This window comes from Pseudophryne corroboree, chromosome 6 (assembly GCF_028390025.1).
Source record: "Pseudophryne corroboree isolate aPseCor3 chromosome 6, aPseCor3.hap2, whole genome shotgun sequence".
In the NCBI taxonomy this organism is placed as follows: Eukaryota; Metazoa; Chordata; class Amphibia; order Anura; family Myobatrachidae; genus Pseudophryne; species Pseudophryne corroboree.
In genome coordinates, this window is record NC_086449.1 from 208,803,957 (window position 1) to 208,815,489 (window position 11,533).

The following is an 11,533-nucleotide window of genomic DNA, read 5'->3' on the forward strand; positions in this document are numbered from 1 at the left end:
ATAATGCATCTGCCTTTTTGTTGAGGGAACCTGGTCTGTAACTGAGTTTAAAATTAAAACGGGTAAAGAAGAGTGCCCATCTTGCTTGGCGTGGGTTCAGACATCGGGCTGACTGTAGATACAGGAGGTTCTTGTGATCCGTGGTCACCGAATTTGGATGCTGAGCTCCCTCCAACAAATTCCTCCACTCCTCAAAGGCCAACTTAATTGCCAGTAATTCCTGTTCCCCAATAGCGTAATTCTGTTCAGCGGGGGAGAATCTTCGCGAGAAGAATGCACAAGGATGGACCTTCTTGTCCTCGAAAAGCTGGGATAATACTGCTCCTACTCCTACAGTAGAGGCATCAACCTCCACCAAGAACGGACGGCTGAGATCGGGTTGTCAAAGAACTGGAGCAGTCGTGAAGGCCTCCTTTAAAGATAAAAAAGCTTCCAAAGCCTCCGGAGACCACTTGGCAGGATCAGCTCCCTTCCTAGTTAATGCGGTTATAGGAGCTATGACAGAAGAATAATTTTGAATGAATCTTCGGTAGAAGTTAGCAAACCCCAGGAAACGTTGAATTCCTTTAAGGGTAGCTGGAAGTGCCCAATCCTGAATCGCCTGGACTTTAGCGGGGTCCATCTGTAACCTCTGCCCTGAAAGAATGTAACCGAGGAATGGAATCGTGGGTACTTCAAAGGTGCACTTCTCTAACTTACAGAATAACTGATTCCTTCGTAAACGAGTTAACACTTCTTTGACTTGTTCCCAGTGGGTCTTCAGATCCCTAGAAAAAATGAGGATGTCATCCAGATACACTACCAAGCAGTCATAGAGGAGATCTCTGAAGATTTCGTTAACGAACTCTTGAAAGACGGCTGGGGCCAAAAGGCATTACCAGGTATTCGTAATGGCTGTCGCGGGTATTAAATGCCGTCTTCCATTCGTCCCCTGGGCGAATACGTATAAGATTGTAGGCCCCCCATAAGTCCAACTTAGTAAATACAGTAGCTCCTTTAACACGGTCGAACAGTTCTGGAATCAGAGGTAACGGATATCTGTTCTTAATTGTTATGTCATTGAGACCTCTATAGTCAATACAGGGCCGCAACCCCCATCCTTCTTTTTGACGAAGAAAAACCCTGCTCCGGCCGGAGATGTAGAAGACCTGATGAACCCTTTCTCCAAGTTCTCCCGTATATACTCCGACATGGCCTGTGTCTCGGGAAGTGAAAGAGGGTAAATTCGACCTCGGGGAGGAGTCTTACCGGGTACTAGCTCAATGGGACAATCCCAAGTACGATGCGGGGGCAAGGTGTCCGCCCCATGCTTACTGAAACATCTTGAAAAGATTGGTACTCCACAGGAAGGCTGGAAGGGTTGGAAGAACAGAGAGGTCTAACTGAAGGTAAACAGTTCTGAAAGCAGTCTTGTCCCCAAGAGAGAACATCCATAGTTTGCCAATCTATGTGGGGATTGTGTCTGATTAACCATGGAAACCCTAGGATTAGTTCATGAGAGGCTTTAGGAATTACAAGGAAAGAGATTTTTTCTGAATGGAGAACTCCTACCTTCAGCTTGAGAGGAATAGTACGAAAGGATATAATACCCTCTGGGATATAACTTCCATCCACTGCGGTAACAGAAATGGTGCGATCCAAAGGAACCATTTGTATTCCAGATCGTTTGACCAGAGCTGACGTAATGAAGCTTTCGGCGGCTCCGGAGTCGAGTAGTGCAGGGATGAGAAGAGAAGAAGAAGGGAGCTCCAATTGGGTTAACAGGACAGACTCTTTCTTGGTATGTAATTCTGAGAATTCTCCTAGCTTGACCTCTCCAGCACAAACTAGGAGCGGGCGTTTCCCGGACGTAGACTGCAAGTTTTAACAAAGTGATCAGATGAACTTGAAGCACTGGCATCCCTGTCCTAAACCAGCCCCCTTTTATAGGGAGAGCTTCCCCTGGATTGGCTGGAAGAAACAGGAAACAGGAACTATGCTTAAAACTTGGTCTCCAACATGGCGGCGCCCAGTAATGCAGACCTTTTTGCAAAGCCACATTGCTCACTGCCCCTGGTCTCCAAGCAACGGTTCAGCAAGAGCGGCCCGCTGTAGCGGCATCCCGCCGCCACTAGCGGACCCCCTCACCTCCGCTACTGCTGCCCACGGATCCGGCGCAGCAGCCCACCTCCGCCGCTGCCCACACAACGCCAAGGAAGCCAGCCCCGCGGCCCCAGCGTACCGGTAAGACTCCGGACGCTGACATACCCAGGGTAAGTATATAACACTAGAGATGAGCGCCGGAAATTTTTCGGGTTTTGTGTTTTGGTTTTGGGTTCGGTTCCGCGGCCGTGTTTTGGGTTCGACCGCGTTTTGGCAAAACCTAACCGAATTTTTTTTGTCGGATTCGGGTGTGTTTTGGATTCGGGTGTTTTTTTCCAAAAAACCTAAAAAACAGCTTAAATCATAGAATTTGGGGGTCATTTTGATCCCAAAGTATTATTAACCTCAAAAACCATCATTTCCACTCATTTTCAGTCTATTCTGAATACCTTACACCTCACAATATTATTTTTAGTCCTAAAATTTGCACCGAGGTCGCTGGATGACTAAGCTAAGCGACCCTAGTGGCCGACACAAACACCTGGCCCATCTAGGAGTGGCACTGCAGTGTCACGCAGGATGTCCCTTCCAAAAAACCCTCCCCAAACAGCACATGACGCAAAGAAAAAAAGAGGCGCAATGAGGTAGCTGTGTGAGTAAGATAAGCGACCCTAGTGGCCGACACAAACACCGGGCCCATCTAGGAGTGGCACTGCAGTGTCACGCAGGATGGCCCTTCCAAAAAACACTCCCCAAACAGCACATGACGCAAAGAAAAAAAGAGGCGCAATGAGGTAGCTGTGTGAGTAAGATAAGCGACCCTAGTGGCCGACACAAACACCGGGCCCATCTAGGAGTGGCACTGCAGTGTCACGCAGGATGGCCCTTCCAAAAAACACTCCCCAAACAGCACATGACGCAAAGAAAAAAAGAGGCGCAATGAGGTAGCTGTGTGAGTAAGATAAGCGACCCTAGTGGCCGACACAAACACCGGGCCCATCTAGGAGTGGCACTGCAGTGTCACGCAGGATGGCCCTTCCAAAAAACACTCCCCAAACAGCACATGACGCAAAGAAAAAAAGAGGCGCAATGAGGTAGCTGTGTGAGTAAGATAAGCGACCCTAGTGGCCGACACAAACACCGGGCCCATCTAGGAGTGGCACTGCAGTGTCACGCAGGATGGCCCTTCCAAAAAACCCTCCCCAAACAGCACATGACGCAAAGAAAAAAAGAGGCGCAATGAGGTAGCTGTGTGAGTAAGATAAGCGACCCTAGTGGCCGACACAAACACCGGGCCCATCTAGGAGTGGCACTGCAGTGTCACGCAGGATGTCCCTTCCAAAAAACCCTCCCCAAACAGCACATGACGCAAAGAAAAAAAGAGGCGCAATGAGGTAGCTGTGTGAGTAAGATAAGCGACCCTAGTGGCCGACACAAACACCGGGCCCATCTAGGAGTGGCACTGCAGTGTCACGCAGGATGTCCCTTCCAAAAAACACTCCCCAAACAGCACATGACGCAAATAAAAATGAAAGAAAAAAGAGGTGCAAGATGGAATTGTCCTTGGGCCCTCCCACCCACCCTTATGTTGTATAAACAGGACATGCACACTTTAACCAACCCATCATTTCAGTGACAGGGTCTGCCACACGACTGTGACTGATATGACGGGTTGGTTTGGACCCCCACCAAAAAAGAAGCAATTAATCTCTCCTTGCACAAACTGGCTCTACAGAGGCAAGATGTCCACCTCATCATCATCCTCCGATATATCACCGTGTACATCCCCCTCCTCACAGATTATCAATTCGTCCCCACTGGAATCCACCATCTCAGCTCCCTGTGTACTTTGTGGAGGCAATTGCTGCTGGTCAATGTCTCCGCGGAGGAATTGATTATAATTCATTTTAATGAACATCATCTTCTCCACATTTTCTGGATGTAACCTCGTACGCCGATTGCTGACAAGGTGAGCGGCGGCACTAAACACTCTTTCGGAGTACACACTTGTGGGAGGGCAACTTAGGTAGAATAAAGCCAGTTTGTGCAAGGGCCTCCAAATTGCCTCTTTTTCCTGCCAGTATAAGTACGGACTGTGTGACGTGCCTACTTGGATGCGGTCACTCATATAATCCTCCACCATTCTTTCAATGTTGAGAGAATCATATGCAGTGACAGTAGACGACATGTCCGTAATCGTTGTCAGGTCCTTCAGTCCGGACCAGATGTCAGCATCAGCAGTCGCTCCAGACTGCCCTGCATCACCGCCAGCGGGTGGGCTCGGAATTCTGAGCCTTTTCCTCGCACCCCCAGTTGCGGGAGAATGTGAAGGAGGAGATGTTGACAGGTCGCGTTCCGCTTGACTTGACAATTTTCTCACCAGCAGGTCTTTCAACCCCAGCAGACTTGTGTCTGCCGGAAAGAGAGATCCAAGGTAGGCTTTAAATCTAGGATCGAGCACGGTGGCCAAAATGTAGTGCTCTGATTTCAACAGATTGACCACCCGTGAATCCTTGTTAAGCGAATTAAGGGCTCCATCCACAAGTCCCACATGCCTAGCGGAATCGCTCCGTGTTAGCTCCTCCTTCAATGTCTCCAGCTTCTTCTGCAAAAGCCTGATGAGGGGAATGACCTGACTCAGGCTGGCAGTGTCTGAACTGACTTCACGTGTGGCAAGTTCATAGGGCATCAGAACCTTGCACAACGTTGAAATCATTCTCCACTGCGCTTGAGACAGGTGCATTCCACCTCCTATATCGTGCTCAATTGTATAGGCTTGAATGGCCTTTTGCTGCTCCTCCAACCTCTGAAGCATATAGAGGGTTGAATTCCACCTCGTTACCACTTCTTGCTTCAGATGATGGCAGGGCAGGTTCAGTAGTTTTTGGTGGTGCTCCAGTCTTCTGTACGTGGTGCCTGTACGCCGAAAGTGTCCCGCGATTCTTCTGGCCACCGACAGCATCTCTTGCACGCCCCTGTTGTTTTTAAAAAAATTCTGCACCACCAAATTCAAGGTATGTGCAAAACATGGGACGTGCTGGAATTTGCCCATATTTAATGCACACACAATATTGCTGGCGTTGTCCGATGCCACAAATCCACAGGAGAGTCCAATTGGGGTAAGCCATTCCGCGATGATCTTCCTCAGTTGCCGTAAGAGGTTTTCAGCTGTGTGCGTATTCTGGAAACCGGTGATACAAAGCGTAGCCTGCCTAGGAAAGAGTTGGCGTTTGCGAGATGCTGCTACTGGTGCCGCCGCTGCTGTTCTTGCGGCGGGAGTCCATACATCTACCCAGTGGGCTGTCACAGTCATATAGTCCTGACCCTGCCCTGCTCCACTTGTCCACATGTCCGTGGTTAAGTGGACATTGGGTACAGCTGCATTTTTTAGGACACTGGTGAGTCTTTTTATGAGGTCTGTGTACATTTTCGGTATCGCCTGCCTAGAGAAATGGAACCTAGATGGTATTTGGTACCGGGGACACAGTACCTCCAACAAGTCTCTAGTTGGCTCTGCAGTAATGATGGATACCGGAACCACGTCTCTCACCACCCAGGATGCCAAGGCCTCAGTTATCCGCTTTGCAGTAGGATGACTGCTGTGATATTTCATCTTCCTCGCAAAGGACTGTTGAACAGTCAATTGCTTACTGGAAGTAGTACAAGTGGGCTTACGACTTCCCCTCTGGGATGACCATCGACTCCCAGCAGCAACAACAGCAGCGCCAGCAGCAGTAGGCGTTACACGCAAGGATGCATCGGAGGAATCCCAGGCAGGAGAGGACTCGTCAGAATTGCCAGTGACATGGCCTGCAGGACTATTGGCATTCCTGGGGAAGGAGGAAATTGACACTGAGGGAGTTGGTGGGGTGGTTTGCGTGAGCTTGGTTACAAGAGGAAGGGATTTACTGGTCAGTGGACTGCTTCCGCTGTCGCCCAAAGTTTTTGAACTTGTCACTGACTTATTATGAATGCGCTGCAGGTGACGTATAAGGGAGGATGTTCCGAGGTGGTTAACGTCCTTACCCCTACTTATTACAGCTTGACAAAGGCAACACACGGCTTGACACCTGTTGTCCGCATTTCTGTTGAAATACTTCCACACCGAAGAGCTGATTTTTTTGGTATTTTCACCAGGCATGTCAGTGGCCATATTCCTCCCACGGACAACAGGTGTCTCCCCGGGTGCCTGACTTAAACAAACCACCTCACCATCAGAATCCTCCTGGTCAATTTCCTCCCCCGCGCCAGCAACACCCATATCCTCCTCATCCTGGTGTACTTCAACACTGACATCTTCAATCTGACTATCAGGAACTGGACTGCGGGTGCTCCTTCCAGCACTTGCAAATGGTGCAAATGGTGGAAGGCGCATGCTCTTTACGTCCAGTGTTGGGAAGGTCAGGCATCGCAACCGACACAATTGGACTCTCCTTGTGGATTTGGGATTTCGAAGAACGCACAGTTCTTTGCGGTGCTTTTGCCAGCTTGAGTCTTTTCAGTTTTCTAGCGAGAGGCTGAGTGCTTCCATCCTCATGTGAAGCTGAACCACTAGCCATGAACATAGGCCAGGGCCTCAGCCGTTCCTTGCCACTCCGTGTGGTAAATGGCATATTGGCAAGTTTACGCTTCTCCTCCGACAATTTTATTTTAGGTTTTGGAGTCCTTTTTTTACTGATATTTGGTGTTTTGGATTTGACATGCTCTGTACTATGACATTGGGCATCGGCCTTGGCAGACGACGTTGCTGGCATTTCATCGTCTCGGCCATGACTAGTGGCAGCAGCTTCAGCACGAGGTGGAAGTGGATCTTGATCTTTCCCTAATTTTGGAACCTCAACATTTTTGTTCTCCATATTTTAATAGGCACAACTAAAAGGCACCTCAGGTAAACAATGGAGATGGATGGATACTAGTATACAATTATGGATGGACTGCCGAGTGCCGACACAGAGGTAGCTACAGCCGTGAACTACCGTACTGTGTCTGCTGCTAATATAGACTGGTTGATAATGAGATGTAGTATGTATAAAGAAGAAAGAAAAAAAAAACCACGGGTAGGTGGTATACAATTATGGATGGACTGCCGAGTGCCAACACAGAGGTAGCTACAGCCGTGAACTACCGTACTGTACTGTGTCTGCTGCTAATATAGACTGGATGATAATGAGATGTAGTATGTATAAAGAAGAAAGAAAAAAAAAACCACGGGTAGGTGGTATACAATTTTGGATGGACTGCCGAGTGCCGACACAGAGGTAGCTACAGCCGTGGACTACCGTACTGTGTCTGCTGCTAATATAGACTGGTTGATAATGAGATGTAGTATGTATAAAGAAGAAAGAAAAAAAAAACCACGGGTAGGTGGTATACAATTATGGATGGACTGCCGAGTGCCGACACAGAGATAGCTACAGCCGTGGACTACCGTACTGTACTGTGTCTGCTGCTAATATAGACTGGATGATAATGAGATGTAGTATGTATAAAGAAGAAAGAAAAAAAAACCCACGGGTAGGTGGTATACAATTATGGATGGACTGCCGAGTGCCGACACAGAGGTAGCTACAGCCGTGGACTACCGTACTGTACTGTGTCTGCTGCTAATATAGACTGGTTGATAATGAGATGTAGTATGTATAAAGAAGAAAGAAAAAAAAAACCACGGGTAGGTGGTTTACAATTATGGATGGACTGCCGAGTGCCGACACAGAGGTAGCTACAGCCGTGGACTACCATACTGTACTGTGTCTGCTGCTAATATAGACTGGTTGATAATGAGATGTAGTATGTATAAAGAAGAAAGAAAAAAAAAACCACGGGTAGGTGGTATACAATTATGGATGGACTGCCGAGTGCCGACACAGAGGTAGCTACAGCCGTGAACTACCGTACTGTGTCTGCTGCTAATATAGACTGGTTGATAATGAGATGTAGTATGTATAAAGAAGAAAGAAAAAAAAAACCACGGGTAGGTGGTATACAATTATGGATGGACTGCCGAGTGCCGACACAGAGGTAGCTACAGCCGTGGACTACCGTACTGTGTCTGCTGCTAATATAGACTGGTTGATAATGAGATGTAGTATGTATAAAGAAGAAAGAAAAAAAAAACCACGGGTAGGTGGTATACAATTATGGATGGACTGCCGAGTGCCGACACAGAGGTAGCTACAGCCGTGGACTACCGTACTGTACTGTGTCTGCTGCTAATATAGACTGGTTGATAATGAGATGTAGTATGTATAAAGAAGAAAGAAAAAAAAAACCACGGGTAGGTGGTATACAATTATGGATGGACTGCCGAGTGCCGACACAGAGATAGCTACAGCCATGGACTACCGTACTGTACTGTGTCTGCTGCTAATATAGACTGGATGATAATGAGATGTAGTATGTATAAAGAAGAAAGAAAAAAAAAACCACGGGTAGGTGGTATACAATTATGGATGGACTGCCGAGTGCCGACACAGAGGTAGCTACAGCCGTGAACTACCGTACTGTGTCTGCTGCTAGTATAGACTGGATGATAAATAATGATATAAAAAATATATATATATCACTACTGCAGCCGGACAGGTATATATTATATAATGACGGACCTGCTGGACACTGTCTGTCAGCAGAATGAGTTTTTTATAGAATAAAAAAACACCACACAAGTCACACGACGAGTGTTTAACTTTTTCAGGCAGACAATCACAATATACTGGTGGTCAGTGTGGTCAGGTCACTGGTCAGTCACACTGGCAGTGGCACTCTGGCAGCAAAAGTGTGCACTGTTTAATATGTACTCCTGGCTCCTGCTATAACCTATAACTGCTCCCCAGTCTCCCCCACAATTAAGCTGTGTGAGCGCAGTCAGATATTATACATAGATGATGCAGCACACTGGGCTGAGCACAGATATGGTATGTGACTGAGTCACTGTGTATCGTTTTTTTCAGGCAGAGAACGGATTATATTAAATAATAATAAAACTGCACTGGTGGTCTCACTGGTCAGTCACTAGTATAACTAACTAACTACTATCAGCAAAATTCTGCACTCTCTGAGTACTCCTCCTAAGCTCCAGTAAATGAAGTGTCTCACTCTCACTCTCCTAACTATTTCTAAACGGAGAGGACGCCAGCCACGTCCTCTCCCTATCAATCTCAATGCACGTGTGAAAATGGCGGCGACGCGCGGCTCCTTATATAGAATCCGAGTCTCGCGATAGAATCCGAGCCTCGCGAGAATCCGACAGCGTGATGATGACGTTCGGGCGCGCTCGGGTTAACCGAGCAAGGCGGGAAGATCCGAGTCGCTCGGCCCCGTGTAAAAAAACCTGAAGTTCGGGCGGGTTCGGATTCCGAGGAACCGAACCCGCTCATCTCTATATAACACCTCTGGAAAAATGTGTACTTGTTAAAAAAAAAAGGGACACTGTCTTACTGGGCAATAGAGGAGTCTGGGTATACAGGAAATATTTTTTTAAGTGTAACTACATGAACCACATTAGATATTTGAATACAGATATTGATTGATCATACATATAATATGTAATTAAAAAAGTAAAACATTATAGAATGTAATGATTAAATAAAATATCCCAGTTTATTCAGTATGTTCATATAGGACCTCATTCAGTAAGGATTGTAAATGCTGCTAAACAGCAGTATTTGCAATCCCTTTTTAAGCCCACCCACTGCAATCGTGCTGAAATTGCGATCGCACCGCAATTTCAGCGTGATCGCTGAAAGTGTGGGTGACTCCTCCCGGCGCAGCTTGGTTGCGACGGCAGGAGACCCACCGCCATTTTTTTTATTTTGGAGCAGTTACGTGTGACGATGTTAAGCCACCCTGGAAACTCTGACAACACGCCCTAGTTCGTGTCACCATGCCCCCGCAATGCTCCGTCTTGCTTGTCAATCAGGCAGAAGCGTTCGCATTTAATGCGGGCCACCAGCATTAACTGCGGGTGCAGGACGTAACCTGCGCATGCGTACGTGGGTCCCGTCGCTGATTTTTAATTAGCCCTTGATTCTTAGTATTATTCAGTATTTAATTTGTATCGTAATAAATACATAAAGCAGGCATTCTTATGGCTTTCTAGCTGTTGGGGATGTTGCCAACACCTACAGGTAACCGAAAGTTACACATATACTGTTCCTTACAACAAATATATCATAAATGGGTAATATAGAACATAGTAAGCCTGCATACACGTGGTGTAATATACTGTAATGATATAACAATACTGGGAGGCATGCTATTACTGTGTACGCCAGTCAGGGAGAGATTTGTGTTTTGTATACATCAAACAAAATACAGGAGAAACAGAAAAGGCGTGTTTCCGCCCGGGATCGAACCGGGGACCTTTCGCGTGTGAGGCGAACGTGATAACCACTACACTACGGAAACCTGACTGCTGTCCTTGCTCTCATCACACACTCATTCCCATATACAATAGAGACCGGTGGAATGGACCACTTCTTGGTGCGGAATATGCATTTATTCCATGGTGATTGTACACATGTTTTCAAGCCAGTAGTTTGTTATAATTACAACAAACACAGAACATATTATCCACTCCTAGCACTGCTGCTGCTGCGTGTATATATGGAACGCTGTGAAATAATGGTTGCCATGGTTGCAGGGTTGTGAATCGGCTGGCTCGGTGTCTGTAGTGAGGGAGGGTAACATGTTATAGAGGCGGTATTACAAAGAGATCAGCTATCTTAGGAGGACTTGGGAGCATTTATTACGTGCAGGGGGAGCTGCTAGCTCTCACAGATGATAGCTGCTGCAGTGTGAATACATCATGATTTATACACACGTATAACTGGTGACTACAGGGTCTATATTAAAAAAATAAGTATTGCTGTGTCCTACTCTTTGCAAACGTCACTCTCGTCTACAACTCATCCCTGGTTGGACAAACTGCTGCGAAAAACACGCATCTTGCGCCCGCGCTGTCCGTGGCTGCTTCCTGCGGCTGAGAGCGTGTGCGTGTGTGCGCCGTCTGTATGGCCGTCACTGGAGTCTGATGTGTCACAGGCCCGTCTCCGAGTGACATCAAGTCTTTGTCTATGGAGCCTGAGAAGACTCTCAGCCTCGGATAGTGTCCGTGGATCGCTGTCATACAAGTGATTTCTCTCTTGTTGTCAGTGCTGTTAAACACAGTATACAGAGCTGTAAAGTGCAAAATGGCTGTGCATGTGGAGGGGCATTTTGAGGAGTGTTCCTCGGTTTGCAGATGTGCGCATGGCACTTTTAACACTGCTAAAGGACAGTGTATCAATGCTTGGAGAGAGATAAAGTGAAGAAAGATAAAGCACCAACCAATCAGCTCCTACTACCATATTATGGGCATACTTGCCGACTTTTGGGCTGCTCTCTCCGGGAGAGAGCAGCTGGTCGGCTCAGCAGGGTAGGCGGGTAGTGAGGTGACGTGCAGAGGGGGGCGGGC

General features: G+C 47.3%; 1 non-coding gene across 1 annotated transcript; it reads right to left on the bottom strand.

The window, feature by feature from the left end:
- Positions 1-10,412: 10,412 nt before the first annotated feature.
- On the bottom strand, positions 10,413-10,485 carry TRNAV-CAC (transfer RNA valine (anticodon CAC)). Its single transcript has one exon. It is a non-coding gene; the product is annotated as a tRNA-Val (tRNA).
- Between the last annotated feature and the right edge of the window lie 1,048 nt (positions 10,486-11,533).